Consider the following 21,072-nt stretch of genomic DNA (forward strand, 5'->3'; position numbering starts at 1 on the left):
AGAAAAAGAAACAGAACAAAGTTTAAGGTTTCACCCTCCCCATTTCAGGAAAAGCAACAGGAAAAAATGGAGCCTGTTGGTCATCTAGGATGGAATCATTATGGGGCAATAGTGCTAATGGTCAGTGAAAATAAGGCAGGGATCCTTAAACAAAAAAACAAACAAACAAAAAAAACCAGGCCATGCTCTGGGGCTGGTTCAAACCTCTGGTGGGAAGAGATTTTCATGGGAAATTATTTGCTTTTCCCCCTCCAAATAGTAAAACATTCTCTTGAAATATTTGTTTTGATTTTATGTATGTTCTAAATAAAAACAACCAAAGTATCAAAGGACACAGTTGTTTATTTTCGGTTTTCTTGGTTTTGCCCAGTCTGTTTGTTTCCGAACAGATCCCTTTTCTTTTTTCCCTCCCCTTTCACCCTTTTAAAGTCAAAACCACTTTTTTTTTCTGGTCTACAGGAAAAATTGAAGCCCTCAGAGAATTGGGCTAATGTGTTTCTCAAGAGGTGAAAAGAAATATAACCCTTTGGGGTAAATGAAGCTAAGGAACTGGACTAGGAAGACACAATGTGGCAAGAGATAACTTCAGAAAAGTACAGAGAGATGAATGGAAAAACCACATTAAAAGGCCGTTCTTCAACCACTCTTTAGTATAATGTATGCATTAGCCATCACATGCCAGGAAAAAAAGGGCATTGATGTAAAATAAACCTTTAAATTTTTTTGTAAATATTTTTTTGTTGTTTAAAGTATTGAGTTTTAAATTCTATCCCTCCCTCTCCCTCCCTCACTTTCCTCCTTCTTTGACACAGTAAGTAATCAGATATAGGTTGTACATGTGCAATTACGTAAAACATTTTATTTTAATCATTTTGGATAATACTCATATAAAAGAAAAAAAATGAAAAATAACAAGCTTCAGTCTGTATTCAGTCAATATGTTTTATTGCTGCTACTGTGTAGAACTTTCTGTTGGTCCTGTTCACTTCACTATGCATCAGTTCAGTTTTTCCAAGTTTTTCTGAAACCATCTTGCTTATCATTTCTTATAGAACAGTAATATTCCATTTAAATCATATATGACAGTTTGTTTAGCCATTCCATATCTGGTGGGCATCCCTCTGATTTCCAATTCTCTAAGCATCACAAAAAGTTGCATCTAAATTATCATTGTTTCACAAATAAAGAACTGGAAAAAAAATCAGAGGAATTCTAAGAAAATTTACAACAGCTGTTAAGCATAGATGTGCATGTGTGATCTTAGTCAGGTCCTTTCATCTCATGAGTAAATTAAAAGAAGAAGAAGGAAAAGAAGAAGAAAATAAGAAGAAAGAAAAAGGAGGAGAAGGAGGAAGAAAAGAAGAAGAAATATAGGAAGAAGAGAAAGAAGAGGAGAAAGGAGAAAAAGAAGAAGAAAAAGAAGAAGAAAAAGAAGAAGAAAAAGAAGAAGAAGAAGAAAAAGAAGAAGAAGAAGAAAAAGAAGAAGAAGAAGAAGAAGAACAACAACAACAACAAAGAAGAATTTTCTGGTCACTTGACATTCAAAATGACAGACAAAATAGTGAAGTTGTCAAGATCTGCCTTTGGTGTTTTCTCATGTTACCTTTTGTTATAATTCTGTGTGTGTGTGTGTGTGTGTGTGTGTGTGTGTGTGTGTGTGTGTGTCTGTATGTCTGTTTCTGTTTCTGTCTGTCTCTGCCTGTGTGTCTCTCTCTGTCTCTGCATGTCTGTGTTTGTGTTTGTCTCTGTTTCTATCTCTCTCATTCTTTTCCTTTTCTCTGTCTCTGTTTTTCTATCTGCCTCTCTCTGTCCCTCTGTCTCTCTTTCCCACCCACCCTCCTTCCCTCACTCTCCCTCCCATCCCTCTCTCTTTCATTCCTGCCATTTCACCCCCACTGCAAGACTCTATTTTTTGTCCCCTTCTTTTATCTATCTCAAAATGCCATGTTTTGGGGTATTTCAGACAGCAGTAACTATGCTACTGTGAATAAATCCCAATATAACTGACAATATAAAAAAAGTTTTTAGGTGGATAGAATATTGAACTGAGAATCAAGAAGACATGAACATATCCTAATAGCATGGCCCTAGATAAGTATTTTTCAACTTGAGTTTCCTCCACTGTAACATGAGGATAGGGCCTGGATCAAATAATAGAATATCTGTACAGAGCATCACAAACTGTAAGTGGCTATGCAACGGTTATTGTTATTACTATTATCATTATTAATAGAGGAGGCATGGTTTCTTTGAAAGCACTTGGGAAATGACCTAAGTAGACTTCAAGTTCAGGATGAATTAGACAGTGTGACAAAAAGAAACATTAATAGAAGCAACCCCAGGCTTTCAGAATGGAGGAGCTCATTGCTTCCTTATATTCTGCTCAGAGAAATCCCACATCTGGACTAGGGCACCAGTTTGGGGCATCCAATTTTTGGAAGAATGTTGATAAGCTGGAAAGATGAGAGGATTAGAAAGCAGGACATTTGAGATTCTTTGACAGAACTGAAAGTGTTTAACCTGGAAAAGAAATTTTTATGGGACATGGGATAATGATGGTTCGTCTTCAAATATCAGAAGGGATGGGAGAGATTCGACTCTCCCCTCCACCTCTCTTGGCTCAAGAGAGATAAAAACAATAGGTGGGAGCAGAGCTAAAGAGAAATGCATTTTGATTGAATACAAAGAAAAATAAAAGTCTTAATAATTGGAACTACATCAAAGTAGCAAGGACTACTGTGGGAGGGAACACATTTCTTATCACTGAAAAGTTTTTGAGCCAAGGCTAGATGCCCACTTGAAGACATTTTAGAGAGAATTCATGGCACAGACACAGGTTTCATTTCGATGACCTCTGAGCTACCTTTCAGCTTTAAGAAATGATTCTAAGGTACTATCCCTCCTAAGGTATTTGCATTTCAATAGATGAATCTCAGAGGCTGAGTAAGATCATAGGATTTAAGACTGCTAAGGGATGATAGATATGCTCTAGCCAAAACTAGAGACACTGTTAACTTGTTGTAGGTCAAATATGTAGTAAAGGGAAAGGCCAGAATTCACCACCAGGTCTCTTGACTCTATAAAACCACTTTCATTCTAAATTTTTTGAGATAAAGAAGCAAAGTAATGAAGCCTTCATCAAAGAACTATAACTCTATGACAGATAATAAGGTAGTATTTTTGGATATTGGGGAACATTTTAGGATTACAGTTTTCCTTTATCCCCAGTCAAATTTATGGCATATAAGTAACTCTAAACATCTGCCCTAGTCTTCTCATTAAGGTTATTCTCTTTTAGAGTCCCAAAGCTTTTGCACTATTCAGAGAAAAGTGTGTTGTATATAGCTGTGAAACAGTATATTTTGGAAGCACTCGTTTTTAAGCAGGTCCTTCTTGAAGGTATTTCCTAACTTCCTGTACTTGTTAACATCTCAGAGAAGCTTTGTAGATAATTTCCTGTCATCTCACAAATTTTAAATGAAAGGTTCTTGAGTGAGCAGCTATGGAGACAACTCTGCTATAATCAATAAAGGATATGCAAAAGCATTTATTAAGCCACTATGTGCCAATTGCTGTGGATAAAAAGACTGAAAAATAAAAATCCTTGCCCTAAAGGCAGATTCCATTCCATAATGGAAATCAATTCTCTCTTGTACCCAATGAAAAAGATCAGATACTCTTAGAGCCTAGTTGGGGCCTTACAACTACATAACTGCCCAGCTGATCAGTCTTCCCCACTTCCCATTTCCAATAGAGATGTACTGATTGAATACTGTTGTTTGCATACTGTCTCACTTTTTAGATTGTGAACTCCATGGGGACCAGTACCACGTTATTGTCTTTCTTTGTTTTTTCATCACGTATCACAGTACTTAGCAAAAACTATTTAATAGATATATGTAATTTGACTGCCAAAATAACCTGTTTTAGTTCTGGATTTCATTGTGATTTGGTAAAGGGAGAGTTCCAGATTGATAGAAGTTTTATTTTTTATTTATTTGTTTTATGATTCTCATGAACTAACTTCACACGGACTTAAAGTTGTCAAAATTCTTATCTGCATAAGGATTTTTGCAAAAAAAAATAATTATGCATTTGATCTGTAGTTACAGTATCTTCAATTAACCATTAATATATCGTACATGGAATGACACAGTGTCATACAAATGGTAAGACTCCTAGAATACATTTCCTGATGCTAAATAGATCTGTGTAAGCAGTGAAATATTTATTTTCAAATTCATCTGTGTATATTTTCAAAATTGCTGCTCTTTAAATTTTCTTTGAAATATCTGACCTACTGTTCATAAATCATAAAATATAATTTCCCTTTTATAAAACACCAATTGGTAAATTATGTTTTTTTTTTTTTTTTAAATCAGATTGGCCACTTGCTGTTAGATGGTGGGTATTAAGGCCTAACACAGTCAGTAGTACCTTAAAGTAAAATTGCCCCAAGATGCCCGACAGCCCAGCTCATCAGCCATATTGAATTAATACAGCTGTGGCTTCACCAATTAACACTCTTAAATTCCAAACAGTAGTAAGGTAAGAAGCTTCTTTTCATTTTTTTTTCCTTTTAAAGAAACATCACAAGCTAATGTAGTTAGTAGATGCTTGGTAGCAATGACACAGATTGAAACAAGAATCCAGATTTCTTTTCCTGGCTCTAAGTAATTTCACTTTTCCATTTCTCCGTTTCCCTGTTTGCCAAATGAGCATACCAGTGCCTGTTTATAAAGCACTTTGACACTGGCGATCGAAAGGTGGTGGATAAATGCAGACTCCAAATTTTAAATAATATGATTTAAGTTCCTGAATGAGGTATACTCCTCAACTCCTGGAAACCAGGTGTAACACCAAGAGACAAGCCAACTTCAACACTTATCTGAAAGTTATCCAAACTACTTTGGTTGGGAATCAGGCTAGAGATCTTGTGAGACTTACAGTATTTCCTGATTTGGGCTGGTCTGGAAATATCGTAAAAATGGGTACTGTGGTATTTTGGTCTGCCCCAAACCAGAAGTGCAGAGGTACGCAGAGAGAAAAAATTTAGTTTCATGCTTCCAATCCCACAATTTGATCCCAAAATAGATACTAACTAAATTGCCCAACATAAACCTCATCATCTGTACTTTGTAAAGTGTGTTGAACACACTGGGTGCCTAATAGATGTTTGGTGAACTGAGGAATGTTTTCACATGAAACGAGTTTGGCAGAATGTTAAAAATGTTATTCAATATGTACTTGTTGGAGGCATCAAGCTTTGCAATGATATAGTATAGACAGAATGGTCCCCAGAGGAGCAGCCATAATACTAAAACAGATTACATTCAATAAATATTTATTAAAGAGCTACTGGGTATGTGAACACAAAATAAAACATTTCTTACCTTCAAGGAACTTGTTTTCTATTGACAGGTAACTTGCCTTGGGTTATTACTTCACATGATTCTAGATCAGATTTATTGTTTTGGTGAATGAAAAATAGTCTATCTCTGGCACACTCAGAAGAAGGGAGGAGATAGGAAGAGAGGGATAAATGGAATCCTAGAACCAAAGCATTGCATTAATTTCAGAACTGGAAGGAACCCTTTGAGATTGCTTTGTTTAGGATCCTCATTTTACAATGAGAAATGAAACCCTGGAAAGTTGTGACTTCTTAACTGTGTACATGTTTAACCTGTATTGGGTTACTTGCTGTCTAGGGGAGGAGGGAGGGGGTGGAAAGAAGGGAGGGAGAAAAATTTGGAACACAAGGTTTTGTTAAGAATGAATGTTGAACTATCTTTGCATGTATTTTGAAAATAAAAAGCTATTATTAAAAAAAAATAGGGGAGAAAAGAAAGTTGTGACTTCTTTGTAAAAGGTAACAGAGCTTGTTCTTATTCAATCATTCTTGACTTTTCGTGAGCCCACGGACCATAGCACACCAATACCGTCCATGGGATTTTCTTGGCAAGGACACCCGAGTGGTTTGCCATTTCCTTTTCTAGTGGATTAAGGCAAACAGAGAAGTTATTTTCCCAGAGATACATGTCTAGTAAGTGTTTGGGCCCGGGTTTTAATTCAGGTCTTCCTGACTCCATTCCCACTGCTCTATCCACTGATGAACCTAGCTGCTTTTTAGATACTTAGATTTAAACATATCTACACAGAATCAAAACAACAACAACAACAAAAACCATCTATTTTTGGAGCTACATCTTCCTTCTCTGGCTTTAAGAAACATTCTAACGGGTCTTACTTTACTAATTTGAAAAATGAAAGGATTGGGCCAATTAATCTCTATTCTACCTCTAACAGTGTAGAATTTTATAAAATGGTGGTCCATAAACTCAAAAATATCCAGTTATATATCACAGTTCCTAAATCAAAAATATTAATAGGTATTGAAAGTAAAAATAATACATCAAAACCATTTAGTGCTATTTAAAAAAAATATATGAAAATAGCTCTCCAGCTAGAAGGGTCCTCTAAGGTTGTCTAATCAAACCCTTTCATCTTTGATAAGGAAACAGAATCAACTTGCCAAAGGCTGACCAAGCAGTTAAATGACCAACTGGGCATCAAACCACACCCCCATCACCCCCAACCATCAATCAAATCCAATGCTCCCTCCCCAGCACTACTAGCCTCATCACACCCATCTAATGAGAAAGATTTTAAGTTGTTGGTCGAGCAAAGTACTTCATTTGCTTTATTAAAGTTTCCACGGCAGAATTCACTAGCCAGGTCAATCACTATAAAATGCCCAGGACGTATTAGTACGTAGAAAATGAGACAATTGTCAAGGAAGGTCAATTTTGTTACCTAACATCCTTGACAGTGTTCCTTTAAATGTCATTAATCAATGTGCTCTACTGCATGACTTGTAGCACCGCTCTGTAAATTACAGCACACTAGCACATGACATGATCCAGTGTGCTGTAACATTACTCCAGTGACGTAACATGATAAAAGAGATTTCTCAGCTTGGCTATCTGCAGCACAAAGCCTGACAATATCCAGGAGATTTTCATTTTCAGAGTGGCACCCTCGCCTATTCGAAATAATTTCATACAGCTTCGGACATCCCTAAAGGGAGCTTTAGCTTGCCTAAGGATGTTTGGCATTGGGTAGCTTCTCTTAAAATATAAATTTTAAACTTTTTTCAACTAGACAGACTAAATCCAGGATGTAGATTTTCCAATTAGGCTCCCTTTAAACATCTGTTGGTAGACTGCATTTAACATTAGTTATTTGAGCAAAGCACAATTTGATTAGGCTGTCTGAAACAGAGCCAAAGTCTGCAAAATAATAGCTCAATTAAATTTTGTTTTGCTTTCATTTGTCTTATACTTTCCTGAGTGTGATACAGTTGCATATAATCAAGTAAACCAATCCTTTTCAAAATGAGAGATTTAGGTACATTTTTTCCATCTTCACTCAAAGTTTATTTAATAATCTATTCCATCTTTGCTATGCTTCACTGAATTTCATCTTGACACAAAATAAATTTCTTTATTTTGCCTTCAGTCTACTTTAATATTCTATACTTACAACAAATTAAAGTTTTATATGCCATTAATATTATACCTTAAACAGATTAGCAAATTAAAAAAAAAAAAGCAGGTGCCCAGCATCATGAAATTTGGCAGTCATGTTGGGATATGGTGTGTATTTTCAGCTAATGCTTGATTTGATTCTTTTTCACAAACCTGATGAAAGACACTGGCAAGACTGTCATCCACCATGGGACTTCCACATTTTGCTGCCTTCTAATCTGCCAATGCTATGTCTATTACCCTGAAACTACAATAGCTCCTCTGGGGAGTTATGCACATGAGGTTAACAGCTATTCCTGCTCCTGGGGGCTACTCATTCAAATGAGCAGGACTAACACCTTTGGGGAGAGGTGCCGGGAAGAAGAGTGGGGCAGGAAGATTATTATAGAAAAACACAATTTCAGTGTTTCTGATTAGGGAATCATTTCCCAGTTGTTACAATTATAAAGAATTAACAAGTATGAAGTTTTGAGAAGGCACAATGAAAACAGGAGAGGTAAGAATAGACTTAGTAGCTGGCTAGTATGAATTTCATTTATACATAAAATAGTAAACTTCAATCTTTCTAGTAGATATTATTTTCTCTTTGAATTTTCCTTCCATTGCTACAGATTATATCTTTCCTCTGACACTCCCTCTAAAATGTTTATTTTTTATTTACCTTGTGTCAATCTATCATTAAGCATTCATTAAACACTCATGTCTCAGGCACCATTTGGTGCTGAGAAAACAAAATACTCCCTTCCCTCAAAGAACTTACATTATATGGGGAGACTTCTCTCTCTTTCTCTCTCTTTCTCTCTCTCTCTCTCTCATTCTCTCTCTCTCTCTCTCTCTTTCTCTCTCTCTCTCTCTCTCTCTCTCTCTCTCTCTCTCTCTCTCTCGTATCTATCTGTCTATCTATGTGTGCATATGTATGTGTGTATATGTCTATATGTGTGTATACATATATAGATATTTATACACATATGTATGTATTTATGTATATATATATGAACACATATTTAAGTGGGTATACATACACAGCATTTAAAAATCCTCGAATGACAGAAAATTAAAACTGCCCTACATTTATTGTGTTCACCATGTTCTACTAAAAAGCCAAAAATGAAATAATCTTTACTTTCAAGGGTTACTGATGAGCTACAACAGGTATTCAAAGCAGCCTAGCATAGTGGATAAATTGTTGAACTTGGAGTCAGATAAATACGGGTTCAAATTTTGCCTCTGATATTTACTAGCCATGAGTCCATGAAGATGTCATTTAACCTATAGGAGGTTGATTTCAAATGTCTCTTTTAGTTCTAAATCTAAGATCCTACTATATATAGATAAGTAAGCACTAATATCTATTTGATGAATCCTTTCCAACCAATTCTAATGATCCCTCATCCCTGAATTTCCCTTCTATAGATGGTGCACACATTTTTATATGCATATGCATTTAATTCTATATGCATTTACATATAGAACATACAAAGTAATCCAAGAGGAGAAGGCACTAGCAATGAGTCCCCTGTAGAAGATGGAGTTTGATCTGAGTCTTGAAGGAAGCCAAGGACACCAAGAGGCAGAAGTCAGGAGCACAGGTGTTAGCCAGTATGAAGACCTACCTGGCTAGAAAGAAGTAATGGAGGGTCTATTAGAGGATCTGTAAGTGGTTTTGCAATGCTGGCTTGTACAGTATTTGGAATTGATTAAAGTTATGAATGCAAAGGTAGGAAGGAGTTGAATTTAAGAATTTTAAATGTCAAAGAAAGAAATTCTTATTTGATCCTAGGGGATACTAGGGAGCCACTGGAGCCCATTTAGAGGGAGATGGCTAGTGATATAGTAAAGCATTAGGTAGATTTGAGTGAAGGTCAAGAAGTAAGGCAGTGATCAAAGTTAATAGTACAACTACTAGGAGAATGGAAATAGAATACAAAAGACTATGCCTCAATATAATGCTGAAATTAGAATTTTACAGGTTATTGATAACAAGTAGATTAAAATATTCTTTAAATCTGAATAACTTTTTTTATTCAATAATCACTGTCTTACAATAACCTGGCTGGACTCATTTGACAATAGCTTCTCCTGTCGTGAGTAGGGATGAAATATTTAAAAGCATGCTATTTCTCATCCTGAAAAGGCGGAGATCCAGGCTAAGAATGCTTTTTTTTTTTTTCATTTTCCCCTAAGGATCAGGAGAAAATTACAAAGTGATGCATGATTCTATATAATGTTTCATTAGCAAGTAGTTATGAGCATATTTATCAGTCTTCATAGATTAAATTATTTTGGAGGATTTCAAATTGTGGTCTACAGATCACTGGTAGTTCACTTAGCAATCTATAAGGTGGTTTCTGGTAGCATTAAGATGACCTCTGAACTGTTATTTCTAGAATAAATAACTCATAATACATTAATACCTTTAAAAGCTCTGTGATTTCATCCATGTCACTTCATTGTCCATTAAAAGAGGTGATAACCTGATAGTTTGGAAAGTACCAGATTGAGAATCAGAAGAACTAGGATTAAATCCTACTTAATAGCTATAGAATTTAGGGCAAATATCTTCCCCTGTCTAGGTCTCAGGTTTCTCCTCAGTAAAATTGAGGGAGGAGTTTGGACATGCAGATAACCTCTAAGATTCCTTACAATTCTAGACCTGGGATTCCATGAACCCTGAATATAATCATCAGATAACTGTAAGAATTAGAAAGTGATATTTGATCTCATAGGCTAACTAGTCCAATTCATACTTGACCAAGAATCTGCATTACAATATCCCTGACATGGCCATTTGGAACCTCAAAGAGATGGCAACAGAAGGGAGTGAAATCAGGATGGATCTTTTGCAAAGGTAGAATTTTACTTCAGTCGTAAAGGAAGTCAAGAGGCAGAGATAAGGATACTGTTCAAAATGGAGGATTCTTGAATCAAATCTTGGAGAACAGAAGACATAAGGGTATTATTTCTTTAAAAGGATTGAGATAATATGGTTCAGGTATTTTGCTTTTTTGAAGATCCAGCTTATTATGGAGAACTTAGGGAATGGACATGAAGGATTTAGACTTGATGTGGATGGAAATACTAGACTATTGGAAGCTAATGAGCACCAATGTGACATGATGAAAATACAATGTAAGCAAGTCTATTATGAAAACAAAACAAAATAAAACTGGGCATGCCTGGAAAAAGAAAACTTTTGAATTTCAATGTATGGCTAAGATATTTTTTCGTTAAAAACAAAATGTCAGTGAATGACCTATGCTAAGATGAAAATGGAGAATGAAGATGAGTGGTATTAAAATCAATTTTATTATTATAGTTTATTTTAAGATAACTTTAATTTCCCCCTGGGGTCCTTCCTTCAAGAGATCTTCAGAGTAAGAGATTGGGAAGGAAGGGTAATCAGTAATGAAAAGTGAAAGGTAGAGATTCTAGGCTAGTATCATAGAATGTAATGGAGAAAGGAGTTTCAAGGAGGAGGCAGTTCACACTTATTTAAAATCTCAGAAAGGTACATGAATCTTTTGCACCATGAGAATGCTGGAAAGACTACTGGATTTAGCAACAGGATAACTTTCAGAAGAGACATTTCAGAGAAGTAGTTGGGATAGAAGCCAGATTCCAAGGGAATGAGTAAAGAAAGATGGGAAAAAATGAATGGTCACATACCATTCACTTAAAAAGGTAAGAAAGAGAATGGTAGCAAGAGATGGCAGCAGGATCAAATAAAACTTTTAAAGCATCCATCTTTAATCTATATTAACTATGTATACAAGAACATATTGGATTCTGCCTCTTTGAATACTTACCAAAAAAACATAAACAGAAAGTTGTCCAAATGGACAAGAGCTGGCACACTTTATCCTATTGTGTATTGGAAGTTTCAAATCCTGCTACTTAAGTAGTTAAAATGGCTGTGACAAGAAAAAAAATATGAAGAGATATGGCAGCAAGTCTAGAATTCTTAAAAATGACTGGTAGTCAGCCTCTGTAATTTAGCAGGCAATCATTTAAAACTCAAAGATCCATAATGGCAAGACTGATAAAGTCCACCCATGTTCCAAAGGGGATAGGTTTGCTTTAAAAATTTAGAGAGCTCCTAAATATGACAACCATCTGATGTATTAAAATTATTCACAACCAAAAACAGACAGTCTGGAAATAGCTGGGATGACTTCATTTAGACAGAATTACCCAAATCTGTTTCTAATATACACAGTACACATAATAAATTTTTACAATATGACAAGGAAAACAAACTGAATAAAGGTTCCTGATCTTTTGTTACACAAGCATAGTATATCCATGATATGTTTATAATAGTTTGCCCATGATATCACAGCTCAGTAACAAAAGCCTGAGAAACACAAAAACAGTTACTAGGTATGACATCAGCTCACAACTACCGTAATTACATTGATACACACATTTCCCCCCGAAGTATACTTTTTCCAGACTGCTTCTCAGTTTCAATGGGAGCCTTTGGACAATTATTCTCAGAGTTGTCTGCTATGTTTGAATAATACCCTTTTCCCCTCTCCTTCTCAAGCATCATTTCACTTTGTAAAATGTGTATTTCAATTACAAGTGCTATTTTTCAAATGTACTTCAAATGTACTCATAAACATATGTCCAAATTAGGAAAGACAATAGTCTAGTGGACTGAGGTAAAGAGATGGCAATCAGACCTCCTAAGTTCAAGTTGACTTTCTGCCTTCGATCTGTCTGTTCAGATGCATACTTGTGTGCCTCAATTTATCACTTGAAAATGAAAATATCATTTATCCCTTAGGATATTCAGTATTTTTTCTTCTTTTTGCTAAAAATAGCTACTGACATGGAAAATATATTTTCTTTCTATCTCTTTCCTTCCTTAATGTTATGGGCTTTTTGGTGTTTTCTTTTTGTACCTTAAACCTGGATAAATAATGTGTATAGGAAAAAAGAGGATGCCTTATATTTATAGAAGGTAATTTCTAAAATGACCAAACTTTTCAAGCATATCCCACATGTACTGCTTCAATCTCTCTGTTTTACTATCTCAGCTGGCTTTCCTGCCTGGGCATGATGCCAAGTGGACTGGACTACCCCTCATTGTCACTTCTGTTCTATGGTGCTTGCACCAACTGCTGTTATTCTAGGCTTCAGGAAATTTTCTAACCACTGGACAGGCTCCAGTGCTGTGCACTAATGAGTTGCAGATTGGAGGGCTTTAGTGTGTGTGTGTGTGTGTGTGTGTGTGTGTGTGTGTGTGTGCATGTGTGTGTGCTGGATAATTCAATGCCATGGTTTGTAAGGGGGGGGTTAGAAATAAGAAAAACAGAAAAGAGAAAAAATTAAAAAATTAAAGAAAAAAGAAAAAGAAGAGAAGAAAAATCAAATACAAAAAGAGGGGAAAAAACAGTAGTTAAAAATTTGCCTACTCAAATTGACAAGAAACGTGACCTCTGTACTTTACCAGAAATTCCTGCAGACTTACAAAATAAAGGAGTTTGCTTTTATCACACAGTATGAGGCTCATATGGAAAAATGGAAAACACTGCATCACTTGACCTTAAGATGCCCCCTTTCAACCACAGATGAAGATTATGTATAAAAATTCTAAATCAACTTAAGATGTAAAGGGGGAAAAGGACTTCAATTTTCTACATTAGACTTAGTGATCATTATTTTAGTTCTTGAAATTTATTTTGTAATATTAGCACATAAGAAAGACTTAATCATTTCAGACTCCGTTTTTTTTAAAATATAAATATATATATCGCTTTGGGAGTGATTATTTAGTCACTTTTTCATGATATTCACATCATGGCCTAGACTTTCCTTATGTTAGGAAACAGTGAGCAAACCTCACTTACCCAAGCTTGAAAGCTACCCAAGGTTGAGTCACAAATTATTTGCTTACATTAACAGAACATTAAAACCCATCTAAAACAATCCAAGGAACCATGGCCATCTTTGAACTGTGATTCACTCCTATGGGAAACCAAAGACCTTTCTCTGTCTTAAAGGCAAAGAACAGTTATGTATGATGACATCATAGCCCATCAAAATGTAATCGCTTCTTGGTGGATTCCACCCAATAGCTTTTTGAGTAATGAAATTACATTTCAAATTTTTGCCACACTTAGTGCCGGGTACTTTTAAAACCCAATCCCATCACATCCTTGAACTGTCATCAACATTTTTTCGGACTATGTCAATAAAATTGATTGCTTGCAGTTCTGAATTCTGCTCTGCACATGGAAACAATACAATTCATTTTAAAGTATTTTCGGGGGTGGTAGTGGGTAGGAACCTTAGCAAAACTATCCACAACATGGAGAAAAAAAACCACAGAAGCAAACAGAGAATGTTCTGAACAATTCAACATGCTAGAAACTGACAAAAAATCCCAACGCAGAAGTCCTAGAACTGAGCTCACTGTTGTACTGACATATAGAGCTTCTTGTCAGAAGTGAAGGATGTTTTTGGAACATTAATACGTTCATTAAATTCTAAGTCTCTCTACTGAAAATGCTCTGTACTTTGGCTCAAAAGAATCTTGACAGGTTTGTAGTAATCATATATATATGAAGACCCCTGCTACACAGTTGTGGGGATGCCTCATACCTACCACCAATCTGTTGCTTTTACAAGTTTAATCTAGGTATTAAGAATCTGATTGTGGAACCATGTTGATACAACATCTTCAACCCAGCTGTACATCATATCAACCCCTATGGGTGGTGACAGTCTCCCATGTCTCTCAGAAATAGTACATACTTTTAACTCCCTAATCTGTAATACTACAAAATACTGCTCTCATTTTTTCCAAAGCACAAGTGGACTATCAGCAAGGGTCCGACAGTGTTATTCCTAATTACCTTTTTTTTACTCTTGATCCTGTGGCTCTCATAATTAGTTACCTGGGGCTGCAATCCAATTTGAAGTGATGACAAGAAAGTGATCCATGAAGAAGTAATAAGTTAAATCCAATTTCAGCCTTCCTCTAATTAAATGCACATGGAACTAATGACTCAAACCCTACCATTTCAGTGATAATGGTAATTAGCGAGGTGGGAGTCACTCTTTTTCAACACCGTAGGTGTAAACCTCGAAGTAAAATGGCAGGAGCCCTCTTAATTACATGTGTCATTTTGTCAGCAATTTACACATTTTTGACCAGTCAAGTATGTTTCGTGTGTTTTATTTTAATTTTTTTTTTTACTCTCCCAAACCCTTCTCATGACGATAACCACAAGCGTTTCCACGTTCTGATCCAAAGAACCTTACCCGATCTCTTCAACACTGAAGAATCAGAAATCACTTTTGCTGAGATCTAGCTGACTGCTTTGCAATATATAGGGACAAATAGATGCTGAACAAAGGGGAGAACCAAGACAATTAGCAAGATAGCTTGAACTCTGTTGGCAGAAATAAGGGGGGCTGGATTTTGAAAATTGAAAGATAGACTGAATTTGGATAACAAATAGTGCCAAGAATTGTGGCTTGTGAGGGAAAGAAGACATGGAATTTGGTTACAAAAGATCAGAAAAGATATAATACCTGACCTTACACTGTTTACAATTTCCATGGTAGTTGACATTTGGATAATGCTTCACTTAGTTGAATTTCTTTTTTGGGTAGTGGATGGCAATGGTGGCAGGTGATAATCAAAGCATCATATCACAGACTTAGGGCTGTAAGATATTTTACAGCCCATCTAGCCCAATAACTTCATCTCACATGTGGAAACAAGATCAGAAAGATTAAAAAAAAAAATGTCCAGGGTCAACTGGATCTAGAACTAGAAATTGGCAGAGCTGGGATTTGAACTCAGTACCCTTGTCTTCCATTTGAATAGTCTTTCTATAGCACCAAAAGGGCACCTGAGTATGTCAAAATAGTTTTAAAAATTAAATATATATATACACACACACACACACATATCCCTTAAATCATTTGAAATTTTATTTTTCCTCTTTTGAAACTGCATTTAGGGGTCTTGGATTCCTCAATGATGTGTGAAAACACTGATGACATCTAAAAGAGAAGAGAAGTTTTGATCCCTCAAAAATAATTAAGCTGCCATGGTGCCTATGCACAAAACTAGGATAAATCATGATTGTTGAAGGAATCAAATGAGATGAAGTGTATAAAGGGCTTTGTAAACCATAAAATGCCACATAAATGTCAGCTACCTGCTAATGGATAACATTTATATAGCACTTTAAGGTTTGTGAAGTGCTTTACATATATTATCTCATTTGGGCTGCTCAGTAACCTTGTAAAACAAGTGCTATTGTAACCCCCATTTTACAGATGGGGAAATAAAGGCTGAATAACGTTAAGTGACTTGCCAATAGTCACACAGCTAACAAATATTGAAGACAGAATTCCAACGCCTTTCTGATTGTGGGCGTATGCGTCTATGAGAGAGGGGAGGGGAAGAGAATATATATGAAGAAAACTCAATATTTGTGAAGCATTTACTGAGTGCCAGATTCTGTGTTAAGCAATGGGGATATAGACATAAGCAAGCAAGACAGTTCTGGCCAGACTCTGTATTCTAATGAGACAAGACAACACAAAGAAAAGAGAGAAAAGGGGTGTTGGAATTCAGTACAGTGTGAAAGTGGCCCGCAAGTACCACGGAGATCTGTTTCCAGGCAAGATAAAGCACAACCTCACCCATTAGAGTCTAGGACTTGAGGTGACTAAATTGCTCCCTCCTACTAGATTATCAGTGACAGAAGAGCTGGAATTTAGGGCTTTGGCACTCCTGGTATCCATCTTTGACACTAAGTACAAAGTAGGCACCGAAAAAGAAAAAAGCTGAATGAAACAATTTTGGCATTAAAAATTATTTGCTTAATTTTAAAGTCTAAAACTTTATTGTAAGTTTCAAGTATCTGTATTTTTAAGTGGACATTTAAAAATACTAGATTTCTGAATTTAAAATATAAAACTGTATTTCCCTTTTATGGCTTCTTCTTTGGCAAATTTTCCTTTGTGAACAATAGAGATGATGTAAGACATTAAGATTATAAGAGATATAAATGTGAAACCACAAAAAAAAGTCCAACCTAAAACACAAGCCTATTTAAAACATACTTTATGTAACATCAAGAAAACACCAACTTATATTTTAGAGTTCTCTATTAAAACCACTCATTCAAAAAGCATCCTCAATAGGTACCATAATATGTTACTACAATTACTTTCGAGTAGACTGAATCATAGACTAAAACCAATCTTACTGTACTTCCATTAGACTGACCTTCCCTGTAAGGAATATTTCTAACCTTTGGGAATAAGAAGGAGGGGAGCACTACTCAAATGGGATAATATGTACAAAGTGCTTAGCAGAGTTCCTTGTACACAGTAGGGATTATATAAATGTTTATTCTCTTCTCTTCCTTCCCACACTCTCAGAGACACATCAGAAGTTTAACTGAGTTACATAAAGGGTAGAGTTACAGACGATGTCTCAAAGATACCTTAAACAATTTCTAAGTCTGTAAAGACAAGTCCCTTAATCTTCTTGAGCCCCAGAGGTCTCATTTCTAAGTAATAGTAGTACCAGTCTCACAGCACTTTTGGGAGAAATGAGTGAAATAATATATATGAAGTGCCTAGAAAACCCAACAACTTTATAACCATTAGTTCTTATGTTGCTGCCCTTCGTAGACTGTCTGGAGCTGTGGTCAGCCAGGTGTCCAGCTTTCATTTGAGAGCAACACACAAGGTTTACTTTCTTTTCTAACTTTCTTTTCTGCCAGAATATACATGGACTTTTACTTTTTTAGGAGAAAAGGTATCATTTGATTGGCTTTCAATTTATACATTCATGCCAACAACTAAAATGCCTAAAGAACTAAAATGAATTACTACTCAAAAACTCTGGTCAAAGTTCCAAATTTTAATCAATAAAATTGCTCATCTACTCCTAAATTAATCTTTAGCCAGTGAAGTTACATATTTTCAGGGCTATAAACACACCTGCAGGGTTAAACATTCATTTCACTTGTTCAAGTAATCTTCAAAACTATATAAACACTTAGGAGAGTAGGTTTGAACATTTTTTTGCTCACATAAATTTTGTTAAACAATAAAACACTGACAATTCAGTCTATGTTAATTTGAAAGCTGTGATAATTCACACAAGCTAAATTGAAATCAGATTTTTTAAAATGCTTATTTGTTTTTTTTAAGAGTTAGCTGGGTTAGTTAATATTGCAAATAAGATTGCAGAGAGGAAAAGTTTATTTTTCTTAAGAGAACAGATAGCTTTCATGTACTTTAGGATCAAATTTTACTTAACTTTATTATTTTGATTGTAAATCACTCATCTTCTTAGGATGTCGATTGGACATTGTTTTATTGCCCTAGTAAGTGTTTTTATAGATATTGAAAAATAACATCAATATTGTATTAAAAATCACTTCCATAATTCAGACTTATCTATCTTTAGATAAGACCTCTCACTTTGTCTGAATTAATGAAGTTTTGATATTTTTATGGTTTCTATTGAATAACCAATCATACTATCAGCTTCTAATTTCAATTTTCTTTTGTTTATATCATCAGGCTGTGAAACCAGAAGGCTCTGCCAACCTTAAAGCAAAGGAGTGTGAGATATGCTCAAAATATGAGTCACAGTATATTTGGAGGTTTTTTAAAAAACTATCAGTTATCATCGGATCAAATCCCTCTCCACTGTCAAGTCTTCCTAAATGCTAAGATCTCAAAGTTGCTAAAATAGGTCTGTGACTGCAGTCATTCCAGCTAAGAAAGGCAGTGGATGAATAGCATTAAGACTTAGTAGGATTTTGCTTTTATTTAAAAGCTCCTCATTCTATGATGCTTCATCGAGGACAGAGAAGATAGGAGACATCTTTAAACATCAAGGCTATTTCCTCACCAAATGACAAAGAATTAAAGTACAATTTTATAACAAGGTGATAACACATTGGCTGGGTCGCTCAAAAGCAGTATAATTTTACCCCCATCTGTTTATGCCAGGTCAGCTTACCTGATGAAGCTTACTTAATTAGACAGAATGAGACTGGATAACTGAGAAGTCATTTAGCGATCCTCTGTACTGGACATAAATTGCCTTATGTAACCAATGCACTCAGCAATTCTTCCAAACCAGTTTAAACTCCCTGCTTGTCAACTACTGAATTCAGGGGTGAGGGAAGTAGAGAAATATCTTACCAGTAGAACCAACATTCAAGATTATGTACCTCTGTTCCTATCTTGCATTTTATACAAGTAGTTACATTGAATTAAAGAGTGCCCTTGCCAAGGAGGAAAAGAAAAGGAATACCCTGGATCTTATTTGTGGTGATTATTAGCTAAAAACCTTATAATGGCTGACAGGAAAAAAATACTCTATACCTATAAGGAATTAAGGAATCAATCTCTCTCTCCCCCACACAGACACACATACACATGCACACACAGGCACACTCACCCATAATATTTTAGCTCCAAAAGAACATAGTTTTTAAAAAGTTATCTAGAAATTCCACACATTTGAAAAAGGACTTTTAAGGGAAGATTAAGTATTTTTTAAAAATTTCAAATTATCTTCAATATTTATGGTATTATGATCCAATAAATTTATGTATGTATATGTATATGTATATATTTTTTGACCATTTTTCTTTGGACTTAGTGGTTTCCTCCTACCCCGAAAACACAATGTCATTTCTCCAGTGCACTTGGGGCCTGCTATATTCAGGAGGACTCAGAGTATTTTTAAGGCTGCGAAAGCTCCGGGAGTGAGGAAAAAAGAATGGGCAGTCATTTGAATCAGTGAGTGACAGGCCAGGCTAGCTCTCTGTATACATTAATAAATTAGAATTTTAATTGTGTCTCTGACTGCAGGAGATGCACGAGGACTTCAATATGTACCAACAATTGGCTATGTTATGGAATCTGCGATGCAGCCTTCACTGTTGACCTCTGAAGCACAATTCCCAGTCTGACTACGGAAACTGTTCAGTTTGATCCTTTCAACTTATTTGAATCCTGACAAATAGGCTCACAGCTGAAAGGTCAACACAGTCATATTTCATCCTCTGGAGCTATTCTTAAGACATCTGCACAACAAAGCACTTCTCTTAGTACCTGACACTGGCCCTTCCTGGCACAATACCTCATTAAAAATGTCCCCAGTGTTAGAGTACATTAAGGCATATGGAGCGGCAAGAGTTTACCAAATAAATGTTTTTGGAAGTGTTAATAAACAATACGTGTTGTGACTTGATGGTTCCAATAAAATGTCACTGCAACACTGATAAATTCTTGAAAAATAGTTGCTTTCTCAACTTCAGAAAAAGGAACAAACATATCCCTAGTAAAGGCTTTGCCTTGGTTTCCAGTTCCTGAGAGGACAATTTTGGAATATGGATTTCTCTGTTCTGACCAGGCAAAGTCAAGAGCATGGAATTATCTAGACTGAGTTCAGAATAGAATCTGACATTCTGAATTAAATCCATTCCATTTATTCCAACCTATAAGTGCTTCCTCAAATTCTCATTTAGACTAGACTCAAATTTTAGGATCCTTGGATGTTGATCCAAAGCGGGAAGAGACCTTTGAGGTCACCTAAGCAGATCACAGAATTATAAAGAGGAAAAAAAGATTCAGAGATGTCTGGTGACTTAGCCAGAGCCTACAGGTACTAAATAAAAGAAATAAGATTTGAATGAAAGTCTTCAGATTGGAAATCTTGCTTTATTTTCAAGCCAATGACTGCAAAGTCCCTAATATATCATCTCTTTCCATCCTTCTCTCTGTCTCTCTGTCTTCTTGTCTCTATTTCATATACATATATATATATATATATATATATATGTAAACATCAATCTATCCATCATCTTTCTTTCTCCTTAGATGCTATCAATTGAATATATATCTAAATCCTTAATATGTACCAAGCATGGGCATTGGTATGACTTTCCAAAATTTATCTTCTCTTAACAGATTAGTGCAGATAAAGAATCTTCTGAGACAGTGACATTATTTCAGTTCACACTGAGTATTTCCACTGGGCTGGAATTTTACATAGTTATAACTTCAAATACAGTGACCATTTCAGGGGATTCTATAGTCTCACCAATTAGGATCTATTGTACCAACTTTTTGTCCCTAAAGAAATCCAAGTAAAAGTTCTTATTTACTTCTAAATACCATTTTATTTTTGGCCCTGAATTGCAGACAGAGGAAATTTAGTATACTTCTTTGTACAAATAATTCTTGGTTTCATAAAACAAACCTTCAAAAACATTCAAGGCAAATAGAAATGGACAGGGGGTATAAATTATAGCAAAACCATAATGTTAATGTAAAGGCACTATCTCCCTTGATCCTCAGTCATCTAGATATGATGATGGTTTCCTTGTTTCTCAATAACAAGAACAGAATCCTTGGAAGCCAAAGACCCAGGCATGTGACCATAAACATGTCATTTAATATCTTAGTCTCAGTATCTAATTCTGTAAAAAGAGCATATTAGAACTGCCCATACCACATA

At 35.5% G+C, this 21,072-nt stretch overlaps 1 protein-coding gene across 6 annotated transcripts in view; it reads right to left on the bottom strand.

The window, feature by feature from the left end:
* FOXP1 (forkhead box P1) overlaps nucleotides 1-21,072 on the bottom strand; it is a 375,727-nt gene that overhangs the window by 155,661 nt on the left and 198,994 nt on the right. The window lies entirely within an intron of this gene.

The sequence above is a fragment of the Sarcophilus harrisii genome, chromosome 1 (assembly GCF_902635505.1).
Source record: "Sarcophilus harrisii chromosome 1, mSarHar1.11, whole genome shotgun sequence".
NCBI lineage: Eukaryota > Metazoa > Chordata > Mammalia > Dasyuromorphia > Dasyuridae > Sarcophilus > Sarcophilus harrisii.